Here is a 25,820-nt window from a genome sequence, read left to right as displayed (position 1 = left end):
CCTGGCCCAGACAGCTTCACAGGTGAATTTTACCAAGCATTCCAGGAAGAACTAACACCCCTCCTTCTCAAACCATCCCCCAAAATTCAAAGGATGGAAGACTCTAAAGCTTATTTTATGAGGCCAGCATTATTCTAATTCTAAAACCAGATAAAGACCTTACAAAAATATGAAAATTATAGGCACATATCCTCGATGAACATAGATGCTAATATCATCTATGATATTAGATGATATTAATATTAGCAAATATTAGAAAATCAAATACAGCAATACATCAGAAATATACACCATGATCAGTGGGATTTATTACAGGGTTGCAAGGTTGGTTCAACATTTGCAAATCAAGAAATGTGATTCACCACATGTACAAAATGAAGGATAAAAATCACATGACCATATGCATAGACACAGAAAAATCATTTGATAAAATCTAGCACCCATTTATGATAAAATCTCTCAGCAAAGTAGGAACAGAGGGAACATACATAATAAAGGCCATACATGACAAAACTACTGCCTGCATTATACTCAACAGGCAAAACCTACATGAATTCCCCTTAAGATTGGGAACAAGACACGGATGTCTGCTTTCTCTTCTTTCATTCAACATTCTTTTTTTAAAAAATATATTTATTGATTATGCTATTACAGTTGTCCCATTCCCCCCCCCACACTCCACTCCATCCTGCCCACCCCCTCCCTCCCACATTCCCCCCCTATAGTTCATGTCCATGGGTCATACTTATAAGTTCTTTGGCTTCTACATTTCCTACACTATTCTTACCCTCCCCCTGTCTATTTTCCACCTATCATCTATGCTACTTATTCTCTGTACCTTTTCCCCCCTCTCCCCCTCCCACTCCCCTATTGACAACCCTCCATGTGATCTCCATCTCTATGGTTCTGTTCCTGTTCTAGTTGTTTGCCTAGTTTGCTCTTGTTTTTGTTTTAGGTGTGGTCGTTAATAACTGTGAGTTTGCTGTCATTTTTACTGTTCCTATTTTTGATCTTCTTTTTCTTAGGTAACTCCCTTTAACATTTCATATAATAAGGGCTTGGTGATGATGAACTTCTTTAACTTGACCTTATCTGAGAAGCACTTTATCTTCCCTCCCATTCTAAATGATAGCTTTGCTGGATACAGTAATCTTGGATGTAGGTCCTGGCGTTTAATCTTGGAGAATGTAATTATGATGTGCCTTGGTGTGTTCCTCCTTGGGTCCAGCTTCTTTGGGACTCTCTGAGCTTCCTGGACCTCCCGGAAGTCTATTTCCTTTGCCAGATTAGGGAAGTTCTCCTTCATTATTGGCTCAAATAAGTTTTCAATTTTTTGTTCTTCCTCTTCTCCTTCTGGCACTCATGTAATTCGGATATTGGAACGTTTCAAGATGTCCTGGAGGTTCCTAAGCCTCTCCTCATTTTTCCGAATTCTTGTTTCTTCATTCTTTTCTGGTTGGATGTTTCTTTCTTCCTTCTGGTCCACACCATTGATTTGAGTCCCAGTTTCCTTCGCATCACTATTGGTTCCCTGTACATTTTCCTTTGTTTCTCTTAGCATAGGCTTCATTTTTTTCACCTAGTTTTCGAACAAATTCAACCAATTCTGTGAGGGTCTAAATAACCAGTGTTTTGAACTGTGCATCCAATAGGTTGGCTATCTCTTCCTCACCTAGTTGTATTTTTTCTGGAGCTCTGAAGTGTTCTGTCATTTTGGCCTTTTTTTTTTTTTTTTTTTTTTTGGCTTGGCGTGTCTGTTACTTAAAGGGGCAGAGCCTTAGGTGTTCACTGGGGCGGGGTAACACTGGTCGCTGTGCTGTGACACTGTACATGGGGGGAGGGGCCAAGAGGGAGCAATGGCGCCCACTCCACTCTCCACCGATTTCAATCTTTCACTCTGCTACCCACAATCAAACTGGGCCCCTCTGGTGCTGGTTCCCAAGTGGGTGGGCTTGTGCATACTCTAGGCCCCTGTGGGTCTCTCCAATGACCTCTCCCGTGAGGCTGGGAGTCTCTCCTGCTGCTGCCCCAACCCCCACGGGCGTTTTCAATCAGAGGTTTGAGGCTTTATTTCCCTGAGCTGGAGCCCTGGGTTGCGTGGTCTGCTTCTCTCCCCGCCATTCTTCCCGGTTTATCTGTGCGTGAATGTGGGGCCCGTGGTGCTACCCCCCCTCCCCCGCTCTGCCTGCCCCGTTTTCCGCCACTCTGAGTCCGGCCCTCTCGGTTTATCTGGGTGTGAATGCGGGGCGTAGGGTCTGCTAGTGGTCAGACTGCCTGCCCCGTTCGTCCCACACTCCGCCAGTCTCGGTCCCACCACGTCCACGTGAGTCCTCTCCACCCTGGTGCCCGTCTCTGCCCCTCCTACTGGTCTGGATGAATGTTTATTTTTTATTTCCTTGGTGTCGGACTTCCTGGCCGTTCGATTTTCTGTCAGTTCTGGTTGTGTGAGGAGGCGCAGTGTGTCTACCTACGCCACCATCTTGGTTCTCTTATCCATTCAACATTCTTTGGGAGTCCTATCCATAGCAATCAGACATGAAGGAGAAATAAAAGTCGTCCAAATTGGAAAGGAAGAAGTAAAACTCTCTTTATTTGCAGATGACATTATACTATATAGAGAGAACCCTAAAGATTCCACCAAGAAATCACTACAGCTTATAAATGAATTCAAAACATAGCAGGATATAAAATTAATTTCTAGAAATCAGTTGCATTTTTATATGCTAATAATGAACTATCAGAAAGGGGAGTTAAGAAAATCCCATTCACAATTGCTTCAAAAAGAATAAAATACCTGAGAATAAACCTAAACCTAGAATGTGAAAGACCTGTACTAGGAAAATTTTAAGACACTAAAGAAAGAAACTGAAGAAGATACAAATAAATGGAAGCACATACCATGTTCATGGACAGGAAGAATTAACATCATTAAAATGTCCATACTACCCAAAGCAATGTATAGATTCAAAGCAATTCCTATCAAGATACCAATGATGAATTTTACCAAACTAGAATATTTCAAAAATTTATTTGCAACCACAAAATAGCAACAATGATCTTGAAAAAGAACAAAATTGGAGGAATCACACTACCTAATAGCAAATTATACTATAAGCTCATAGTAATCAAAACAGCATGGTACTGGCAAAAAAAAAAAAAAAAGGCAACCAAAAACTAGACACATAGATTGATGGAACAGAATAGACCCACACCTTTATAGTCAATTGATATTTGACAGAAGAAGCAAGTACATACAATTGCCTAAAGATAGTTTATTCAATCAGTGGTGTTGGGAAAATTGGACAGATACATGCAGAAAAATGAAACTAGACCACCTTCTTACACCACACACAAGAATAAATTGAAAATGGGTTAAAGACTTAAATGTTAGACCCGAAGCCATAAAAATCCTAGAAGAAAACATAGGCAGTAAAATCTTAGGCATTGCCCATAGCAATATTTTTTTCTGATAGATCTCCTCAGGCAATGGGAAAGAAAAGATAAAATAAACAAATGGGACTATACCAAACTAAAAAGTTTTTGCACAACAGAGGAAATCATCAACAAAATAAAAAGACAAGCTACTGAATGGGAGAACATATTTGCTGATATATCTGATAAGGAGTTAATTTCCAAACTTATAAAGAACTTATGAAACTCAACACTAAAAACAAACAAACAAACCCCAAATCAAACAATCCAATTAAGAAATAGGCAAAGATCCTCAATAGACACTTATCCAAAGAGGTCATACAGCTAGCCAATAGACATATGAAAAGATGCTCAATGTTACTATCATTAGAGAAATGCAAATTAAGGCCATAATGAGATATCACCTAACACCTGTCAGAATGACTATCATCAATAAATCAACAAACAAGTGCTGGTGAGAATGTAGAGAAAAGGGATCCCTTTTGCACTGTTGGTGGGAATGGAGACTGGTGCAGCCACCATGGAAAGCAGTATGGAGTTATCTCAAAAAATTAAAAATGGAACTGCCTTATGACCCAGTGATTCCACTTCTAGGAATTTACACAAAGAAATCCAAAACACTAATTTAAAAGAATATAAGCACCCCTATGTTCATTACAGCATTATTTACAATGGCTAAGATTTGGAAGCAGCCCAAGTGTCCATCAGTATAGATGAGTGGATAAAACAACTATGGGACATTTACACAATGGATTACTACTCAGTGGTAAAAAAGAAGAAAATTTTACCCTTTGCGACAGCATGAATAGACCTGGAGAACATTATTCTAAGTGAAATAAACCAATCAGAGAGAGACAAAGATATGATTTCACTCATATGTGGAATCTAATGAACAAACTGAACTAACAAGCAAAAGAGAGAGAGACTCATAGATAGAGAGCAGGCTAACAGCTCTAGGGGTAGGTTACGGATGGAGGGGTCAAGCAAAAAGGAAAAAGTACTCATAGACATGGACAACAGTGTGGTGGGGAGGGGCTGGGTGGAGGTGGAAGAGAACATAAGGGGGATATATGGTAATGGAAAAGATAATTTAATCAATCAATAAATAAAATTTTAAAAAGCTTCAGGGAAGACCTAATTAAAGACTAAAATGATTAGATTAAGGATTATGAGTTGAATGGAGAATATGAAGAGATGAGGGACAGATACTTTGACTCTCTAGAAACTGAAATGAGGACTCCAAAGGGGCAGATGAAGGAAGTTGACAGAGAGATGACAGAAAGAAAGCTGAAGCAGGCTTGAAAGCGTGTTTCAAAGGCACCTGGAGGCCGGAATAAGGGGAGGCAATGTCATGAGTACGGTATAATCAATATGATTCAACAGCAGTTGGGAGGTGACCTGGTCAGGAAAGCAAAGCACCCTGAGTCAAAGAGAAAAAAATTAAGAAAAATAAAGTTATTAAAGAAACTGAGAACATGGAACTGTTCTGTAGAAATGCTTGTTTGTGGGACAAATTATAAAATGGGAGCACTGGTCAAATATCTTGCAACTTGAAAAAAAAAATGCTTAAGCTTTCCTTCACAGGGTCAATGAGGGGGAGGAAAGATGGCTGTTACTCCACAGGAAAAATAAGAGTTGCCGGTGGAGAGGATGTTTAGTCAGTTTAGATCAGGACGTTTAGTTTAGTTTAGATTTGGATGAAACAAGGTAGGAATTGCCCACCTGAAACACACAAGGATACAAAATGCCGGAGCTCAGTTTCATGCAAATATTTTCAGCACAAATGATCAGCTCCCCAGCTCAGCTCCATAAAAAAGAACAAACCCAAAAGTTGATAGAATAAAAACACCAACAGAGGGAATGACCAGGATGGAGTTCCAAAGACTACATCTTCAAACAACATAAGGACATTTTTCCAATAATAAAAAAGAACCCTAAAAACAAAAAGCTAAAATAAATCTCAATGTCAATTTAAAAAGTAATTATTACATAGTAAAAGAGGTGAAAGACTAAAAACTAGTTTTAATTCTATCTCAGTATCACAACTCTTCACTTTTTTTTTTTTTAACATATGTACATACCTATGTCTCTGGTTCTATATCATTTCTCTTTGAATCTATTTTGTAGTTTTATACAAATGGATTTAATCTGAAATTCTATTCTAGGTTTCTTAGTACATCATGAACACATTTCTGTGCCACCGAATATTCTTTTTCCACAGAATTTATGACTCCTTGGTATTTCATTGTCTCCGTGTATCACATTTCAGCCAATTCCCTTTTGTTGGGCATTTGACCTGTTACAAATTTTTCATATTATGAATATTGCTGTCCTGAACTTCCTTAGGTTTACTAAGACTTTGCACATGTTAATATTTCCTTAGCATAAATTCAGGCATGGGAATCGTTAAATTAAAGGATAAGAAAGCTTTAATATGAATTGCCAAATTGCCCTCCAGAGAGGGTGTATCCATTTGCACTGTCGTAGTGGTTTATGAAAGATCTTTAGGCTAAATTATTATATTTTTTGAAGGAGAGAAGAAAGCTCCCAGAAACCAAAATCTGACCATGAGCTTTGGAATTATGTGGCCTCGGTTTGAATGTAGGCTGTTCCACTTAATGACCATGGAACCTCAGGCAAGTCACTTAACTTCACTAAAGCTGTTTCATCAGTGTATTGGGATATACCTAACTAAAGTGTTGTCAGGATTAAACAACAAAGCCTAAGAATGGTGAGCACAATGACTGATGCATTGTGAACACTAAAGAAATAGTACATGGTATTCGCAGAATGTTTGTTCCCCCTTAGAGTTTCACTGTGGAAGATTCCAAGAACAGCGCATGGAATGAGGCACCAAAGAGAAGGAATTCTAATCACAGGAGACACTGAGGAAAGCATCAGAACTGTCACAAAGCTGGTTCATCAGTGTGGGTCAGAAAAAACCCTTCTGAACAAGAAGACTAATTGAATCCAGAATTATGTACTGGTGGTGGTGTCAGTTTAGCAGTGCAGCTAGGTGAGGCTACAACCCAAACACCACCAGCGCTTCTGCACTAATGACAGGGAGGAAATGAAAGCGCGTGGGAAATCTCACCCTTTGGCTATGAGGCCCAGCTGCTCTGCAGACCCCTCACAGGGAGATAATGACAAGTTCTGAGAAAATTACAAAAGGAAGATCACAAGCCCGGAGATGTGTAAGCTGTCATTGTGGGTTGATAACACCCTCCAAGCAATAACAGAAATAATGACCTCACAAAGGAGGAAGGGAGAAATGGAGGGAGGGGGAGGGGAGGAGTATGGTGGGAGAGGGGAGAAAATAGCAGTGTATAGACCGAATGAATGGTTCCCACCATATTGGCCCCAGTAGATCTTATTCCGGGGAAGTGACTCCACAAATGTGCAGGCTGGGACAGGCAGGTGAGAACTCTTGGCATATACTTGACTAGAGACAAGGATGCAGAGTGAAGCTGGGAAGTAAAAGAATGGAAATGGAATTTGAGTAAATATGGAAGGAGGGGAGGGGTGTCTGGAAACCCTCAATAACAGCCAAGTGCTAAGTGCAGGTCCTCATGGGGAGTTCCTTCTCACCATACTGTGGAACAACCAAACAGCAGCAGACCACCCACAGCTGCACTGCTGGGAAGAGGGGGAAGAAGGGTCAGACATGGCTTGCTTTTTTTTCCCTTCCTGTTGATATGGCTTGCCTTCACCAATATAAGGAAGAACAAGTGGTGGGGTAGCAGTACAGGAAGGGAGAAAAGTAGGAAGCGGGGGAAGAGAGGCAATCAACCCCCACCATGGCTGTTCCAAAGGGCACACAGAGATGCCAGAGATGGGTCCTGCCTTCAAGGAGTTCCAAGACCAGTTAGGAAGACAAATCCCTTGGTATGAAAAAGCAAATACAAACAGGGTGGGGCACAAGTAAATTTAAGTTGTTCATATGGAAAACAATACAATAATTAATAAATAATAATGCAAGAGTAAACTCTGTGATAGTGCACTCACTAACCTACTTGTGTCGCGCCCGGTATGATGATTGAATGGCCAGGTAAAAACAAAAGTGTGGGCTGTGGGCAGGCGTAGGTGGGTGAGCCTCCTGGTTAGAAGTTCTAAATGGGATCCAGATAGGTGATGAGTAGAGACAGGGGTTCCAGACTGGGGACTTGGCAGGAGCCACAGAGCTGAGGCAGGATTGAGAAAGCATGTAGCCTGGAGATGTGGTAACATGTACCGCCAGGAGAAAGGGGTGGGCAGTAAAATGGAATGAGCTTGGGCTTGGGGGCCAGAAGGGTTTTTTCCCCACTTACTGGGAATCCTAGAACCTCTGTTTTCTCACTTCTAAAATGAGGATAATAATATGCTCTTTCAGGGTTGTTAAAAAATGAATAAAGCACTAACACAGTTACTGGCACATAAGTGCCTAGAAAGTGATAATTTTTTTAGGTGACTACTTCTAGAAATAAAAGCAAAGCACAGAAATTAGAAGATAAGAGAATAACATAAAAACAAGTCAAAGATTTCAGAAAGAAAATGTTCACATAATAAAGGTACAATATAAGGGGTGATAAAAGTTAAAGAGGGGGTGGGTTAGAGCAGGGTACCTAACGTGTGGTCCATGATCAGCATCACCTGGGAATTTGTGCGATATACAGACATTTGTGCCGCCGGCCCCACCACCGCCTCCCCGCCCCCCCCCAAGACCTATTTAATGAGAATCTCTGGCGGTAGAGCTCAGCAATCTACAGTTAATAATATCTCTCATCTTAAAGTTTGAAAGTTCTGGGTGGGAGGATTTGGAATATTTCCTGACCAAGAGATTAGCTTACAGTAGATACACCTGACTCCAATTAGCACTGACTTCAATTAATCTTTTCACATGTTCATGAGGGTTGTTAATTCATAAAGAGAAACTTAGAGATTCTGAAGGGAAAGTAAAACTGCTATGGAAAAGGATTAAGATTGACTGTAGCCTCAGAATATAGTCAACAGAAAGTGGGATAAAATTATGTCAGTTTATGTCAGTTCACTCATGTTTTGCTACTAATAAAATCACAAAAATCTTTAGGTTTATAGAGCTTTGAGGAGTTTGGAATTATGGACCTACATTGATTCATTTAATCCACATAAACTATGTGGTAGGTACTCTTGTCATCCGCACTGTACAGATGCAGAAAATGAGGCATGGAGAGGTTTGCAAGGTTGTAGGGCTGATATGTGGCGAAGTCAGGATTCGAACTCCGGTGGTGAGACTCCATGCTTTCAGCTGCTAGTCTAAGCTACTTCACCCCCACCACAACTTATTTAAGCACTTCCTTATTATTGGACACAGGTTGGACACTCTCCTAAATAAACACTGTGAAGGACATCTTCATGCCTAAGTGTTTATTTTTTTAGGTTTGTGTTACACTTCTTCACTTTAGTTATTGTAGCCACATAATAGCACTGGGCATTTTTTTCTTTACAGTTTTTTAGATAACTTCTTTCTTTTATGGGGGGGAGGCATAAGTCTTAAACCATGTTTCTAATGATTTCTTTAGTTATTAATGATTTCTCTGCAATTTAGTTGTAATTCCAGATTGGTCCTGGGAGGAGGTTAGTGTAGCTTCCACTTACTCCTCTGCCACCTTGGATCTCTCTAATGGTTTCTTTAGGATATATCCCAGCAATTGAATCCCTTGGTCAAAGACTATAAGCAATTTTAAGGGGATTATTTTCCAGATAATTTGTTATGAGGGTAACCATTTTATCTCACTCCACCAACATTATCTTTAAAATCTTACTATTCTTGATAAACAAACTGATATATCATTTTAAAAGTCCTTATTTCTTTTATTAAAGTTAAAATATCTTAACTTTAATAAAAGTGCACCAAAGTGTGCTTTTCCTCATTTGAAAACTATTAATCCTTTGCCCACTTTTTGAAACTAAGGTCTTATTTTTCCTATTAAATTTTATGAGCTCTTTAGATATTGAAACTTTTAACCCTTTGGCATATTTGCTACAATTTTTAAAAATTTAGTTTCCTTTTAAGTTAATTGTGGCTTTTTATACATAATAGTTCAAATATTTACATAACAAAGTCAGTTAATATTTTCCTTCATGATTCTCTGCTACTTTCACATATAGAAAGAACTTCTTCATTCCCATAAAATATCCTGTGCTGTTCTCCCCACCCCCCAAAATAGAAACTTCCCAAACTTCAAGTTTTAACCTGAAGTTACAATTTGACTGAGTGTATTTACAGAAAGTTCATTTCTTCAGAAAACTAAATAAGCTATGTGTGTTCATTTTTGGTGGTGGGTAACCTTTGAGTTCCATGAAACCTGCATAAGATTGAGAGGCAGCCAGTTAGCGGGAAGCTCACAGGGCTAGGAATACATGCAGCTAAGAGCATGAATCAGGTCTGTCATTTACAGTTGTGCTTTCTTTGTCAAGCCCTGCAACCGTCCAGTGCCCTAGTTCCTCATTTGTAAAATGGAGATGAGTGTACCTGTTGTGCCCATCTCCCTATTTATCTCCTGAGATGTTCTGAGGATCACGTGAGTTAATGATAAAAAGTGCTTTGTCAATCAAGTGCTGCATCAGTCTATATATCGAGATTTGTCCATTCACTCAGCTTTTCCATCATACCAGGCACCATGCTGGATTCTGAGGTTTCAGTGTTGAATAAGACACAGCATCTGTGCTTGATGAGCTTGAACAATGTGTATTAGCTCATTTAAATCATTTAACAACCAATACAGTAACCTCAGTTTATTAATAGGGAAACTGGGGCACAGAGGGGCTAAACAACTTGCCCAATATCATAGGCTAGTAAGCTGTAGAGCTGGGATAAAGGGCCAGGCACTCTAATTCCAGAGCCTAGACTTTTAACTTCACTGCCTCTCAAAAGATATGGGTGAAAATTGGCTAATTGCATAGAGCAAACCTTTATTTGGAATATTTTTATTTTTAGGAGTGCAGGAAATAGGCCACTTGGCCTGCTCACTACCTTTTTCTCCTGATATCTCAACTAAGAAACAGCACACAAGGGCTCCCATGTGCAAGGGCTGGGTCGTAGAGATGAGCAGACCTGGTCCCCCACCTGAAGGAGTTCATGATCTGAGGGACTGGGGTTCTGAAACTAGTAGAGAACCTTGGCCTGACGGGTCCCTTCTCACTGGCTCTCTGAAATCAGCTGGCACTCAGCCCCTCTTCTTACCCACCCTCTTCCACAGGGGCATCTCTGCCTTCAGAGTGCCAACTCACCCCCTAGCATGCAATTGGAGCTCAACTGATGCTTGCCAAACTAAATGGAAGGCTTTTGTCAAATTTAGAATATTTAGAAAAACTATATGGAGGATATGATAATTCTTTCAATCATCAACTGCTATTAAGAGGGGGGGGAAAAACCCAAAACGTTTTCTCCTAAGGACAAACAGCTCACAGTTATTGGAGGAGCCATTACAATCTTTTTGAGCCTGGTTCTTTCTTTCTACATGAAACACAACAACAACAACAAAAATGCTTGTTAGAAACTCCACCAACAAAAGTCAGGATAAAGAAGTCAAATCGCTTCATTTTTCTATTTGTTAGTAATTTTGCTTGTGTGTACGTGAAAGACTTGTTGAAAGAAGAATAGCTAAAATTAGCTTCCTGTCTGCAGGCATCGTATTACCTTTGCACCATCATCTCTGAGAAGCTTTCCCCGAGAGTGGAGGTAAGCAGGTTTTTGTCCTGGTTCACAGGGGGGAAAAGATAATTATAGATGAGAACCACATAAAAGCCAATTAATTCAGGTTACACACCCCAAGATATCTTCATTCTCCCTGCTTTTTCAAAATAAGGAAAGACCTCAGAGAGAGCTGAGTCAGAGGCTATGGGCCAGTTAAGCACCCACCCCATGCCAGGCATTGTGTTAACCACTTTCCATATACAGCTCATTGAACCCTAACAACCACCCCTTGAAGGATATATTACCTTGGTTTTACAGATATCAAAAGAATACCCACCAGTAAAACCTGAGGCTCAGAGAGGTTAGATATGTTGCCCAAGGTCACAGACATGGAAAGTCTACTTTTATACAAACTCCAGACCTCATTTTTCCTCACTTCACATTTTGCCACTTCACTTCTTGGCCCTGCCTTATTATAACGTCTTTTCATTTCTGTGACTTTGAGTAATGATACAGCTGTTCAAGCTGTACTACAAGCAGTATTTCCCAGGATCCACATTTTGGGGAAATAGGCACAAAGCTACTGGCAACTTTTCAGCAAACATTATCACACATGTGTGGATTTTTTTTCTGCTTTATGAATGAATGAGTACCAAGATTACACTGCATTATAAAATAGGGCCCCCCCAAATCCTCTAATTATCACTGACTTTAGTAAAGGCCCCTCAGCCGGTGCTTATTGAATTGTGGGAAGACACTTGAGCAAAGGAGAAAAACTTCAATCGGACTGACAGCAAGGGTTGAACCAAAACTCCTAGGCACAAGGGAGGGTTGTATGTGCTGCTTTATGACAATGCAAACGGATGAAGTTTCATGTTCATTTACCTTGAACTAAAGGCCTCTGAGAGATGAGAGGGACAAGCACTTCCTAGATACCTGATCCCTAGTCCTGCTTGGTGCCCAGCTTCCTTTTGTTTACCCCGAGATCACCTGGATGATAGACCAAAGGGTGACGGGGCAGAATTCCACTCCCCACATCTAATGAGTAACTGAGTTCTATGGCGTCTACCTCACAGACATCTCAAGCATTTGTCTCCTTTTCTCCACAGCCACTATCATGGCCACCATCATTCATGCCATCTTCACTGTCATTTGAATGGTTATATTCTCTCTAAGTGGTTTCTCTGCTCCAAACTTACTCCACGTTAACTGGGAATTCCCATACAGCCAGAATGCTTGTGCTCTAAACAAAATGCACACTAAGTCACTCCTTTATTTAAAACCTTCCAGTGGTTTCCTTTGTCCTAGGATGAATAATGAATATAATAGCCAATAATAACTGGGTGTATAATCTGTACCAGGTACCACATGGCTTATCTCAATTCTTGCAGCAACCCAATGAGGGAGGTACAACCTTTATCACCATTACATGTTGAGGCCAAGTCACTTGACCAAGGTTCCATGGCTAGAAAATGGCCAAGCCATGACTCAAACCTGGGTCCATAACACCTTTGGCTACATAGTGTAACCACCAGGCTATTTATATGACTGCTTGCAGGTTCTGTGACCTGGCCTGCCCACCACTCCAGCCTTGTCTCTTAATGAGTCCCTCTTTGTTCCTTATGCTTAAGCTCTTTGAGCCACTTGAAGGTCCTGGACGTTGTGCCTCTGCTTTTTTGTTTGTTTTGTTTTGTTTTTCACACTAATTCCTCTTCTATAATGCCCTCCCCACTTTACTTATCTTGAGGAATGTCTTGTATTTCAAGATTCAACTTAAATGTTAACTCTTCCATGAAACTTTCCTCAACCCCTCCTTTCCTTGGTAGAATTGACCACTCCCTTAAATGCACATCACTGCATCCTAATTATAGCAACCACAACACTTTCCTACCTTGCATGGATAGGTATGAGTCCCCTCTCTTAGACTTCTACGAATTCCTTAAATGCTGGGACTGTGTCTTACTAACCCATTTTATCCATAGCATCTAACACAGTGCTGGACATTAGAAGATTTACTGTAAATAGTGTTGAATAAATGAAAATATTTATTTGCACATAGAATATGTTGCTTGCCAGAGCACCCCATTGTGAGCTTTAGGTTACTTTTACTTACAGCATCAATGCAATTAGCTTTTTCCCCCTTTACTTAAGGACTGCATATGAAACTCTGAAGAGGTATGTGAAGCTTTACAGGTGGAGAAAAGATACTGTAGTCTACCCGCCACACCTGTTTTCACCTGGGAAAGTACTCAGTGACAACAATAAACTGTCACTGTACAAATTGAATTGGGTATGGCAATTTCATACATATCTTCCTTAGCAATGAGACTATTAATGATTCACATTTAAACTGCAATGTACATATTTTGTTGTGCACAATAACAAACTGATAAGAATAAAATTAATTTAAACATTTAATTAAAAAGCAAGAATAACAGTAATGGAAAACTATGACCAACTCAAGAGAGGACAAATGATACCATGATAACAAAGCATCCTTTCCCCAAAGTCCAAAAATGCCAACTCTATGTGTGTACACAAGCTGTACGGAAAACGCCACACAGAAAACAGACTTCTTGATTCTCAGCAGCCAAATGCAGTTCCTAACTGATACATTCTGATCCTGTCTGAAAACCATGTACATCCTCAACATTCCCACCTGCCCTTGAATATCAGCTCAAGGGAATCCTCTTTGAGAAAGCCTCCCTTGGTCTTGAAGCGCAGTCTGTGTACACCCTCAAAGAATTTTATTTCTTTCCTTTAGAAAGCGTATTTTAGTTTGAAATTACATTTTCTTTTTAATCCTCACCTGAGGATATGTTTATTGGTTTTAGAGAGAGAGAAAGGGAGAGAGAGAAAGAGAGAAACATCCATTGGTACCTCCTCTTCGTGCTCCAACTGGGGAACAAACCTGCAATCTTTTGGTGTATGAGATGACGCATTTTCAATAGCTATTTTACTAAGGGTTGCCTCCCTAAACATCTGTAAGTTTCAGGAGATTAGGGACGTTGCCTGGTCCCTAATCTCCTGGTCCCGAATTCACCATTTCCCCCCCAGCAACTGGCACATAACCAGGCACTCTGTGAACGTTTTGAATGAATGAATGGTGAGTGACTCCTTTGTCTCTTACTCATTTCCCTGTTCTCCTAATCATACCTGATTTCTTACCAGACTCAAGCTGATACTCAATCCATTCCTTTTCCTTATTTCTCGACCCTACCACAAGGATCAGTCCTTATTTTCTAATCTTCTCCCCTTCCAACCCCCCAATCCAAAGTCTTCTTAGAAGTGGCAGCTTCTAGCCAACCTGCATATTTTGACATGTTTCAGATCCAGGTCAAGGTTATGCAACATGAAAAAATAAAAAATACTAAAGGAAAATGTGGTGACTGGAGTAACCATTAGGTTATTTTAGACACTCTACACAACTCCAAAAAAACCTTTTAATTCAGTAAAAATAATTTAAACAATTTCTATTTTATCATGTAGATAAAAATGGATTTATTTGCTGGTTTTTTTCTACTTCTGAATCTGTTCTGGCCTTGCATAGAAAAAGCATTGGAAAGAGTTAATTGCACTGTTTGCAAGCGATAAGCCACATATGTGGCCTCTTACTAGATTACCTGGAGGTTGTTTCTGAATGACGGGTCCCAGCGCCCCAGGATTCTTCTCCACTCAGGGGTCCTGGCCTGCTCCTACTTCCTCTACAGCTCCTTCCCACCCCCCTCACAAATATAAAACCTCCAGCCTCTGAGTTCTTACAGAGGAAAAGAACCACACAACTCTTCTTCGTTCTGGGGGAAGGGGGAGGCAATGGGGGCAAGGTGCAACCGGGGGAGTTCTGCTTTCAGGAATTGGAACTTGCTAAGTGTTAATTTCTGGAAATTTAGAGCATTTTAGGACATATCCTTCATTGACTCCCCTCACTACCAGACTCTACTTAAATTGCACTTGCAAAGTCCAGTTTAAGGGAAAGAATAGGTAGGACAGAACTGGTCACGGACTCTTCTCCAGTGCCACTTTCTTTGAGTAGCTGGGAGAGTTAAGGCAAATAAATGAAATGTCCTCTCCGTAGTGGGCTCCTTACCCAAGGGCTGCCGCAGTCAAAGACTTTGAAGACAGCAGGGGTGATGCCAGCTGGGAGCACTGGGGATTAAGGAATGCCCTAGGTAGTGGGGGTGACGTCATTTTCCCCTGGTACTTTTTCTGGGCAGCAGGTGGGATACAGAATTAATAGGAGAGGACAGAACAAGAAGAGGAGGAAATAATATGGTGAGAAAACAAGGAAGGTATAAATAAACAAATGCTAGTATAGGCATTACTCTAGAAGATAAACTTTTGTATTGCTTGGCTGTTCAAAACTATATCGCATGTGTTATTTATTGAAACTATAATTTTAAAATAATTTAGAAAATAATAAAATACTCCATCAATCTGGTACTTCTTTTAATCCCCAAGGAATATGGTGGCACCGAGGCAAGGTCCCTAAAGTCGCTAGCTGGGGGCTTGGGCAAGGATGCCGTGTCCCTCCGTTCCGTACACACTAGAAAACTGTTCCCTCGTTAACACACATGGAGAAGGTGTTCTCTGTGACAGTGCTACATACAGGCCGAAGAAACAAGGCACAGACACAAGACACTACCCACAGCCCGAGTCTTGGTGCGCACTCGGGTCCATCCGCCAGAGCGGCCCACCGCTCCTTCTCAGGGTAACTGAGCCGTCCGATCCTGAGCCCGAGCAGCGTTTGGTCCTGTAACTTCACTTGCCCCATGGCCGACACCCAGTGTTCCCAGGGCTGAGCTGCTTTGGCCTGCGCCCTTCCTTTGGCTCGGAGCCCGCAGCCCCCAGACCCGATGCTGCCCCTCCCGCATTGGGACGCTTTCTGCCCGCCCTCCTCGCGGCTCTGGGTCCTACCTGGCGCCCGGGCCCCAGCTCCCTCACCCGGGGCAGCGCCGGCTGGTCAGCTGTGGGTCTCCACGAGGATGGGCTCGCAGCTGAGCTAGGACGGCGCGTGGGCCTCGCTCCGGGTTCCAAGGTCACGGTCCCGCAGAGGCCCCCGCCCTCGAGTCTGGCCACAGCAGCCCCCGCAGACCCTCTGGGTGGCTGCCGCGGCCCTGGCCTCGGAGCTCCGCCCCTCTCTCACTCCCCGCCCGCCTGCCCCCTCGGGCCCACGACTGCTGAGCCTAGCTCCCCTCGGAGCCCACTCGCGGGAGGCTCTCTAACCCTGCACCCTGGGCAGCTCCGCTTCCCTCACCGTCTTCCCAATCCTGATCGAGTTGAGCTGGCTCCTCTGGAGCCAGGCGCCGAGAGCACGACTTCCCTCTCCCGAGGGCCACGCGTCGGGTCTGGTCCTTGGGGACTGCTGGCCCCGAGCTTGGGTTCTCTGCTGTCGTCTGCAGAACAGCGCCAGGAGTTCCCGGACCCCGGACCCGCACCGGCTGTCGAAGACACCCCCTTCCCTCCTCCTCCTTGGAGATGGAAAGAGGCTTACGACATTGGGGACTTACGACTCCGCCAACGTTCTCTGTGCCAAGAGTGGGAAAAATATTTTTATGATAGAAGGCCAGAGAGTCACAGTAAAATAAATATAAATCCAGTGCCAAGACTCTTACTCACTCCGCAAGACTCAGGTCGAAAGCTGTCTATGCTAGGAGACCTTCTCTGTATTCGCAAACGGCTCCCTCTTTCCACTCTTCTGCACGGAGGGGTGCGCTTTCCTCACCGCCGGAGGCAGGCACCTGGAGCGCGTGGTCGCCTTTACCAAACTCGACCCTGCTCTGCCTGAAGACGGGCACACGGCTGCTTTGCTCATCTCAGTCCCCAGCCTGGCATGGCGCCCGTCACCTATCAGGCGCTCAACTATTTTATGAATAAGTGGAAAATTAGTTTCTTTTGTAGAAAACCAGATTTTTCTTTCTACCCTCAAATACTACACACTCCTTTGGGTAAACAATCTGCTAGTCTCTATAAAAAGCCAAATCCCCTTTGATGGAATAATTCCATTCTTGGGGAAATTTCCATAACAAATAATTCTTGTGCAGATGTTCATAACAGGATCATTTATTACAGAAAATAATAATTTAAAAAACAAAGAAAAACAAACAACACCAAATTCTCAACAATAGGTAACTCGTTAAATAAATTAAGGTAGGGTAACTTAGGGTTATTATACAACCATTAAAATGATAAATATCAAGGTAAGAATGTCTCAAAATGTTTTTAGAATAAGGAGAGAGCATTTATTTATAAGAGAAAAAAGAAAATATGAAGCAATATGATAAAGTGAGTAAGGCATTTACAAAATAATATTAAGCGAAAAAAGTAAAAAATAGCATAGTTACCATGCTTAACTTCAAATAAAAAAATGCAGATTTCTTCTCTGTAAAGTGGCGATTACACCTATATTATGGGGTTCTTGGATTATTAAATGAGATGTTAAAGGAACGTCCCTGAAACTTAGTGGATACTCAGCAAAACTTTCCATTTTCTTATTTCAAAGGAATGCAGCCTCATAGATAGGGTCTCAGATACATCCTCATTATAGCCCAGTTCTGCCCATTTGACTTTCTTCCCCTCAAATGCAGGGTGGGAGAAGGAGTTGAACAAATGTTCCAGCACCACGTTAAAATGAAGGGGAGGATCTAGTTAATAAGAATAAATGCCAAGTGCTCCCTCAAGCCCAAATGCCCAGCAACACAAATTCACAACGAGGGATTTGGCTCAGTAGCAGTGCATGTCAGAAAGCTTAGAGATTTTAGTTGGCTACAAGCACAGCTTGGTCAGGGTCTACAGGCTGAATTAATTCAGCCCCAAAGCTGAATGACACTGGAGTCTTAGACTGAATTTATACTCTTTAATATTCAGTTTACAACCTGGGCATAACATTCAAATGTCTTTAAGAAAGCATGACTTTGAAGAGTTAATATTACTCCCATTTAAAGACAAAGAAACTGAAGTTTACAGTGTTTAAGGTGTATAGGATGGGGCAGCTAGGAGGCAGAACAACCATGACCTCAATCTGATCAGTTTGACCACAAAGCGCTTGACCACTTCATTAGTGGCTCTCAATGTTTACACCTCCCACTGGAGATATAGGGGATGCTTTACACAGGCTGTGAGGTTAAACAACATCACGTGGTGAAAAAAGTATGCTCAGTTCTCCTGAGCCCATGACTGTGTCAAGGAAGAAGTATCATTTTGTGTACTTTTTCTCTACACCTCTCAACATCTGCTAATCTTTTTTAACAAAGAGAGACTGAACTTCTGGCCAAGATGGAGGCGTAGCTAGACACACTGTGCTTCCTCACACAACCAAAAGAAGGAAAACAAGAAATTTAAAAACAAAAAACAACCAGAACTGACAGAAAATCGAACTGTATGGAAGTCCGACAACCAAGGAATTAAAGAAGAAACATTCATCTGGACCAGTAGGAGGGGCGGAGATGGGCAGATGGAGCTGAGAGGACTTCTAAGGAGGTGGCAACTGGCAGACCTGGCGGTCGCACATTTGCATGTGAATAAACCAGGAGGAACAACTGGGGAGTGAGACAGACCATGCAACCCAGGGTTCCAGTGTGGGGAAATAAAGCCTCAAAACCTCTGACTGAAAAAACCTGTGGGGTTGAGGTGGCAGGAGAAACTCCCAGCCTCACAGGAGAATTCCTTGGAGAGACCCACAGGGTCCTAGAATGTACACAACCCCACCCACCTGGGAATCAGCACCAGAAGGGACCAATGTCATTGTGGGTAGTGAGGTAAGAGACTAAAAACCAGCAGAGGGGAGGAAGTGGGACTGTTCCCTCTCAGACCCGTGCCCCACATACAGCATCACAATGCAGCAACACCAGTTGCCTGGCCCTGATGAACACCTAAGGTTCCGCCCCTTACTACATAACAGGTGCCCAGAGACCAGAAAAAAAAAAAAAAAGCCCAAATGAAAGAACAGATCAAAGCTCCACAAAAAATACAACTAAGCAACAAAGAGATAGCCAACCTGTCAGATGCACAGTTCAAAACACTGGTAATCAGGATGGTCACAGAAATGGTTGAGTGTGATCACAAAATAGAGGAAAAAGTGAAGGCTGTAAAAAGTGAAATAAAGGAAAATGTACAGGCAACCAACAATGAGAGGAAGGAAACCGGGACTCAAATCAACAATTAGGAACAAAAGGAAAAAATAAACATCCAACAGGAAGAGAATGAAGAAACAAGAACAAAAAAATGAGGAGAGGTGTAGGAAACTGTGGGACAACTTTAAACATTCCAACATCTGAATCATATAAGTGCCAGAAGGAGAAGAACAAGAGCAGGAAATTGAAAACTTATTTGAAAACATAATGAAGGAGAACTTCCCCATCTGGCAAAGGAAATAGACTTCCAGGAAGTCCAGGAAGCTCAGAGAGTCCCAAAGAAGTTAGACCCAAGGAGGAACACACCAAGGCACATCATAATTACATTAGCCAAGATTAAAGATAAGGAGAGAATCATAAAAGCAGCAAAACAAAAGGAGACAGTTACCTACAAAGGAGTTTCCATTAGACTCTCAGCTGATTTCTCAAAAGAAACCCTGCAGGCAAGAAGGGGCTGGAGAGAAGTATTCCAAGTCATGAAAGGCAAGGGCCTACATCCAAGATTACTCTCTCCAGCAAAGCTATCATTTAGAATGGAAGGGCAGATAAAGTGCTTCCCACATAAGGTCAAGTTAAAGGAGTTCACCATCACCCAGCCCCTATTCTATGAAATGTTAAAGGGACTTATCTAAGAAAAAGAAGAAGATCAAAAACCATGAACAGTAAAATGACAACAAACTCACAACTATCAACAACCAAACCTAAAAAAACACAAAAACAAAAATGAACTAAGAAAACAACTAGAACAGGAATAGATTCACAGAAATAGAGATCACATGGAGGGTTATCAGTGGGGAGGGAGAGGGGGGAGAATGGGGGAAACGGTACAGGGAAAAGAAGCATAAATGATAGGTAGAAAATAGACAGGGGGGAGGTTAAGGATAGTATAGGAAATGTAGAAGCTGAAGAACTTGCATGTATGACCCATGGACATGAACTAAAGGAGGGGAATGTGGGTGGGAGGTAGTGTGCAGGGTGGAGGGGAATGAAGGGGAGGAAAAAAAATGGGACAACTATAATAGCATAATAAATAAAATATATTTTAAAAAGGAACAAAGAGAGGCTGCCTCAGGTGCAGACCTTTGCTAGGCAACAACTTCCTAAGTAGAATTAAATATCATCACTTTCTCTTCCTTTTGATATTATTCCTTATGCTGGTAAGTTCCAAATGATACAGGTTTTCTACTTACAAGGTGATGTAGTTTCCATTTAAGGAAAAATTACTTATCTGAAAATTGGGTAATTTGAAAAAATGATATTAGAAACTAATACCACCAGTAATATTTGGATATGATAAAAATGGTGCCCTGAACCGTGTGGCTTGGTTGTGCGTTATCCCACAAAGTGAAAGGTGGCTGGTTCCATTCCTGGTCAGGGCACATGCCTGGTTTGCAGATTCAGTCCTGGTCCAGGTGCTTACAAGTGGCCACCTATCAATGTTTCTCTCTCACACTGATGTTTGTCTTCTTCTCTATCTCCCTCTCTTCCCCTCTTTCCAAAAATAAATAAATAAAACTTTTTTTTAATGGCTAAATGGTGGAGGTGGTACACAGATGCCTGACATTCGCCCCAGACTCCATTATGTCCAGCGAGGGAAGGTACAGTGAGGCGGGTTTCAGTTCGAAATGAATGAGAACTTTCTGACAATCAGAGCTGTCTAGGTTAGAAGCTTAACAGTTCTTGCCAGCCAGGAGAATCTGAGGTTCTTGACAGCTGAGCTTCCCAGGGACCTGTCCACTGGAGAGCCTGGGTTTTGGAGTAAGTTACATTAACTTCCTTCAAGGAAAACCCCCCAAAGAAGAGTTACAAGTGAGCTTTGAGCAATGGCAGCACCACTCTGAAAACTGTAAAGTTTATGGAGCACTACTTGATTATCACCAAAGTAATTGCTTTGAAAGAGACAACATTTGGGGGGATCTGAAAATGTTAGGGTGTTTGCTTACAATTCAATCACTTACTCTATAATTACACCTCCTTCTGGTGTAGCTTCTATTCATAACCATTCCGAAGGGCCAAGAGGATAAGGCTGCTCCCCCTTCTTTGCACACATCGGCATTTCCCACTCCCACATTTCTTTGTGTGCTTACTGCTTATCCCAAAGCAGCTGCCCCTACTGTTCATTTTAACTCCCTTTGACCAGTATAAAAATGTACGTGTGGTGGAAAAGATACACAGTGGTTAAAAAGTTACTTTGGTGTAAGAAATTTACTTTGTAACCATTTAGCCTAAAAATGTGTGAAGTATAGAGCCATGCCTTGTTCTGGTACATGAAATATCTTAGAGTTCACCTGGGCCCATTGCCTCTAAGGGTAGAAATGCTCTTCAGAGCTTATTTGGCAGGTAAGCTAGAGAGAGAAGACCCTTCTGAAGGATAAATGCCTTCACTAGAATAACTGCATCTAGGGAAAGCTTATTTAATTGTAAGACAGCTCTTTGCATTAGAAAGTTCTTTCCTGAGGCGTCTCTGATGCCTCTCTTTCTCTTACACTCCACATCCAATCCACCTGCAAGTCCTGCTGGCTCTAATTTCCACATACATGCAGAATTAACCTCTTTTCCCCACCCCTACTACTATTAGCATGCTCATCTAAGCCAGCATCATCTTTCTGTTAGAAAACCTCCTGTTTCTGCCCTTCTATAGTATATTATTTCCACAGCAAGTGGAGCAATACATTTGAAATGACTTGAATTATGTCATTTGTCTCCTCAAAACCCTGACTGTAATGACTTTCTGTTTCATTTAGAGTAGAATCCAGTAAAATCCATCACCCATGATGGCCTGCATTATCTGGCTCCTGCCTATTACTTTTTTAAAAACTTTTATTTAGCTTTTAGTGTGTGTGTGTGTGTGTGTGTGTGTGTGTGAGAGAGAGAGAGAGAGAGAGAGAGAGAGAGAGAGAGAGAGAGAGAGAGTGAGATCTGTTGTTCCACTTATTTATGCATTCATTGGTTGATTCTTCTATGTGCCCTGACCGGAGATCAAACCTGCAAACTCAGCATATCAGGAAGACACTTTAACCAACTGAGCTGCCCGGCCAGGGCACCTGGCTATTTCTCTGATGTCATCTCCTACCAGCTTTCTTGGTTCCACATACACTGGTTTCCTTGCTGGTCTTTAAATGTGCCCAGTATAACATGCCTAGGAGTCTATGCATTTACTTTTCTCCATGTGGAACACTCTTCTCCCTTACTTTTTTTGCTCTCTATTCAAGTATCACCTTTTCAGAGAGGCATTCCTTTGGGATATCTATTCTCTAGTAGCATATTCCCCTTTTCAACCCACTCCATCACTATTTCTTTAGTCTAATTTACTATTTTTTAGGGTGTTGTAAACTTTACTAATGGTTTGGGAGCAAGAAATTGGGGGGGGTTGCTAACGAGAGAGTTTAGAGCAAATCACAGCACAGAAAACAACACAAAATGAATATTAAATGATCCGTTCTTTAAAACACTTAGGGAATTCAGCAACTGTGAATTTTTTTTATTAACCAACAGTTTTTATTTATTTTGTTTTTTTAATTGTTATTCAGTTACAATTGTCTGCATTTTCTCCCCATCCCTCCACCCCATCCCAGCCAATCCCACCTCCCTCCCCCTCCTCTATCCTCCCCCTTGGTTTTGTCCATGTGTCCTTTATAGTAGTTCCTGAACACCCCTCTCCCCACTTCCCCTCCCCACTCCCCTCTGGCTATTGTTAGATTGCTCTTAACTTCAATGTCTCTGGTTATGTTTTGTTTGCTTTTTTCTTTTGTTGATTATGTTCCAGTTAAAAGTGAGATCATATGATATTTGTCCCTCACCGTCTGGCTTATTTCACTTAGCATAATGCTCTCTAGTTCCATCCATGCTGTTGCAAAGGGTATAAGCTCCTTCTTTCTCTCTGCTGCGTAGAATTCCATTGTGTAAATGTACCATAGTTTTTGGACCCACTCATTTGCTGACGGGCACTTAGGTTGCTTCCAGTACTTGGCTATTGTAAATTGTGCTGCTATGAACATTGGGGTGCACAGGTTCTTTTGGATTGGTGTTTCAGGGTTCTTAGGGTATAATCCCAGCAGTGGAATTGCTGGGTCAAAGGGCAGTTCCATCTTTAGTTTTCTGAGGAAATTCCATACTGTTTTCCACAGTGGCTTCACCAGTCTGCATTCCCACCAACAATGTATTAGGGTTCCCTTTTCTCTGCATCCTCTACAATATTTGTTTGTTGATTTGTTTATGTTGGCCACTCTGACTGGTGTGAGATGGTACCTCATTGTGGTTTCAATTTGCATGTCTCTGATGGCTAGTGATGCTGAGCATCTTTTCATATGTCTCTGGGCCCTCTGTATGTCTTCCTTGGAGAAGTGTCTGTTCAAGTCCTTTGCCCATTTTTTAATTGGGTTGTTTGTCTTCCTGAAGTGGAGTCATGTGAGGTTTTTTTATATATATTTTGGAGACCAGACCCTTGTCTGAGGTATCATTAGCAAATATGTTTTCCCATACTGTTGGTTCTCTTTGTAATTTGGTGCTGTTTTCTTTAGCCATGCAGAAGATTTTTATTTTGATGAGGTCCCATTTGTTTATTCTTTCCTTTATGTCCCTTGCTTTAGGGGCCATGTCTGTGAGGATGTTGCTGCATGGAATGTCTGAGATTTTCCTACCAATGTTTTCCTCTAGGACTTTTATGGTGTTACGACTTATATTTAATTCTTTTATCCACCTTGAATTTATTTTTGTGTATGGTGTAAGTTGGTGACCAAGCTTCATTTTTTTGAATGTAGCTGTCCAGATCTCCCAACACCATCTGTTGAAGAGGCTATTTTTACTCCATTTTATGCTCCTGCCTCCTTTGTCAAATATTAATTGACCATAAAGACTTGGGTTTATTTCTGGGCTCTCTGTTCTGTTCTATTGGTCTGTGTGACTATTTTGATGCCAGTACCAGGCTGTTTTGATTACAGTGGCCTTGTAATACAGTTTGATATCAGGTATTGTGATCCCTCCTGCTTTCTTCTTCTTTCTCAAAATTGCTGCAGCTATTTGGGGTCATTTATGGTTCCATATGAATTTCTGAAATGTTCGTTCTATATCTGTGAAATATGACATTGGTGCTTTAATAGGGATTGCATTGAATTTATAAATTGCTTTGGGTAGTATGGCCATTTTCATGATGTTAATTCTTCCAATCCATGAGCATGGTACATGCTTCCATTTGTTTGTGCCTTCCTTCATTTCTTTCTTCAGTGTTGTGTAGTTTTCTGAGTACAGGTCTTTTACCTCCTTGGTTAGGTTTATTCCTAGGTACTTTATTTTTCTTGTTGCTATATCAAATGGGATTTTTTTCCTGATTTCTGTTTCTGCTGTTTCATTGTTGGTATACAGGAATGCCTTTGATTTCTGAGTATTGAGTATGTATCCAGCTGTTTTGCCAAATTCATTTATTAGGTCTAGTAGTTTTTTGGTGGAGTCTGTAGGATTTTCCATGTACGCTATCATGTCATCTGCAAACAGTGACAGTTTCATTTCCTCCTTTCCAATTTGGATGCTTTTTATTTCCTTTTCTTGTCTGATCAGCAAGTGTGAATTTTTTATTGACTGTCTTTCCACCTGGCTCCCCAGTCTCCTTTTTTATTGCCATAGGGTTTTCTCACACTCTGACCTGTGGCCCATGTCATCTTTTTTATTCTAACTACTCTCGGGATACTCTAAAAAACTCAAATAGGGCCTATCACCATTGGTTGTTTTGTGTAACTACTTTTATTAAAATATAACATATGTTTAGAAATATGTACAGTTTGACCACCACTCATACTATTTCCATTCTATGAAGACCCCACAGAGTTACCACTATCCAGACTTAGACATCATTGATTACTTATGTTCACATTAGTAGAACCATTCAGTAAATACTCTTTTATGTCTAACTTCTTTCATTCAACAATTTGTGAGGTTCAACCTTTTTGTGCAGTAGTTCATTCTTTTCACAGCTATATAATATTCCATTTGCAACAATAATCAGTTTATTTCTCCATTTTACTACTGATTGGCATTTGCATTGCCTCCAGTCTTGAGCTATTATGAATAATGTGGCCATGAATGTTTCTTTATGTGTTTCTTGGTGTACATCTGCTTGCATTTGTATTGGGCAATATAGAGTAGAATTACTAGGTTAAACGGTATGCATATGATTAGCACTAGAAGACATTGCCAAGGAATTTTCTTTTCTTTTTTAATTATGTTATATTGATTATGCTATTACAGTTTTCCTAACCCTAACCCTTTTCTTAGCTCCACCCAGCACCCCCCACTCCTTCAGACAATACCCCACCATTTTTCATGTCCATGGGTCATGTGTATAAGTTCTTTGGCTGCTCCATTTCCTGTACTGTACTTTACATTCCCATGGCTATTCTGTAAACACCTATTTGTACTTCTTAATCCCCTCACCTCTTCACCCATTCCCCCACACCCCATTTCCATTGACAACCATCAAAATGCTCTTTGTATCCTTGATTCTGTCTCTGTTCTTCTTATTTGCTTAGTTTGTTTTTTAGATTCAGTTGTTGATAGATACGTATTTATTGCCATTTTATTCTTCATAGTTTTGATATTCTTTTTCTTTTTGT

General features: G+C 41.3%; 1 protein-coding gene across 7 annotated transcripts in view; it reads right to left on the bottom strand.

Moving 5' to 3' along the window:
- Window positions 1-16,842, bottom strand: part of CASR (calcium sensing receptor) — a 103,447-nt gene extending 86,605 nt beyond the window's left edge. For 3 of the 7 annotated variants that reach the window (XM_024578066.4, XM_053918426.2, XM_053918429.2), the window contains exon 1: window positions 16,001-16,232. The gene's annotated coding sequence lies outside the window, so the exon portion shown is untranslated. Of the gene's footprint in view, window positions 1-16,000; window positions 16,233-16,340; window positions 16,520-16,702 lie in introns of those variants that run through there. The other 4 variants (XM_053918427.2, XM_053918430.2, XM_053918428.1 and 1 more) reach the window with 3 other exon arrangements.
- Window positions 16,843-25,820: the final 8,978 nt, after the last annotated feature.

This window comes from Desmodus rotundus, chromosome 2, assembly GCF_022682495.2.
Source record: "Desmodus rotundus isolate HL8 chromosome 2, HLdesRot8A.1, whole genome shotgun sequence".
In the NCBI taxonomy this organism is placed as follows: Eukaryota; Metazoa; Chordata; class Mammalia; order Chiroptera; family Phyllostomidae; genus Desmodus; species Desmodus rotundus.
The sequence above is the reverse complement of the archived record's forward strand: the minus strand, read 5'-3'. Positions and strand labels throughout refer to the sequence as shown.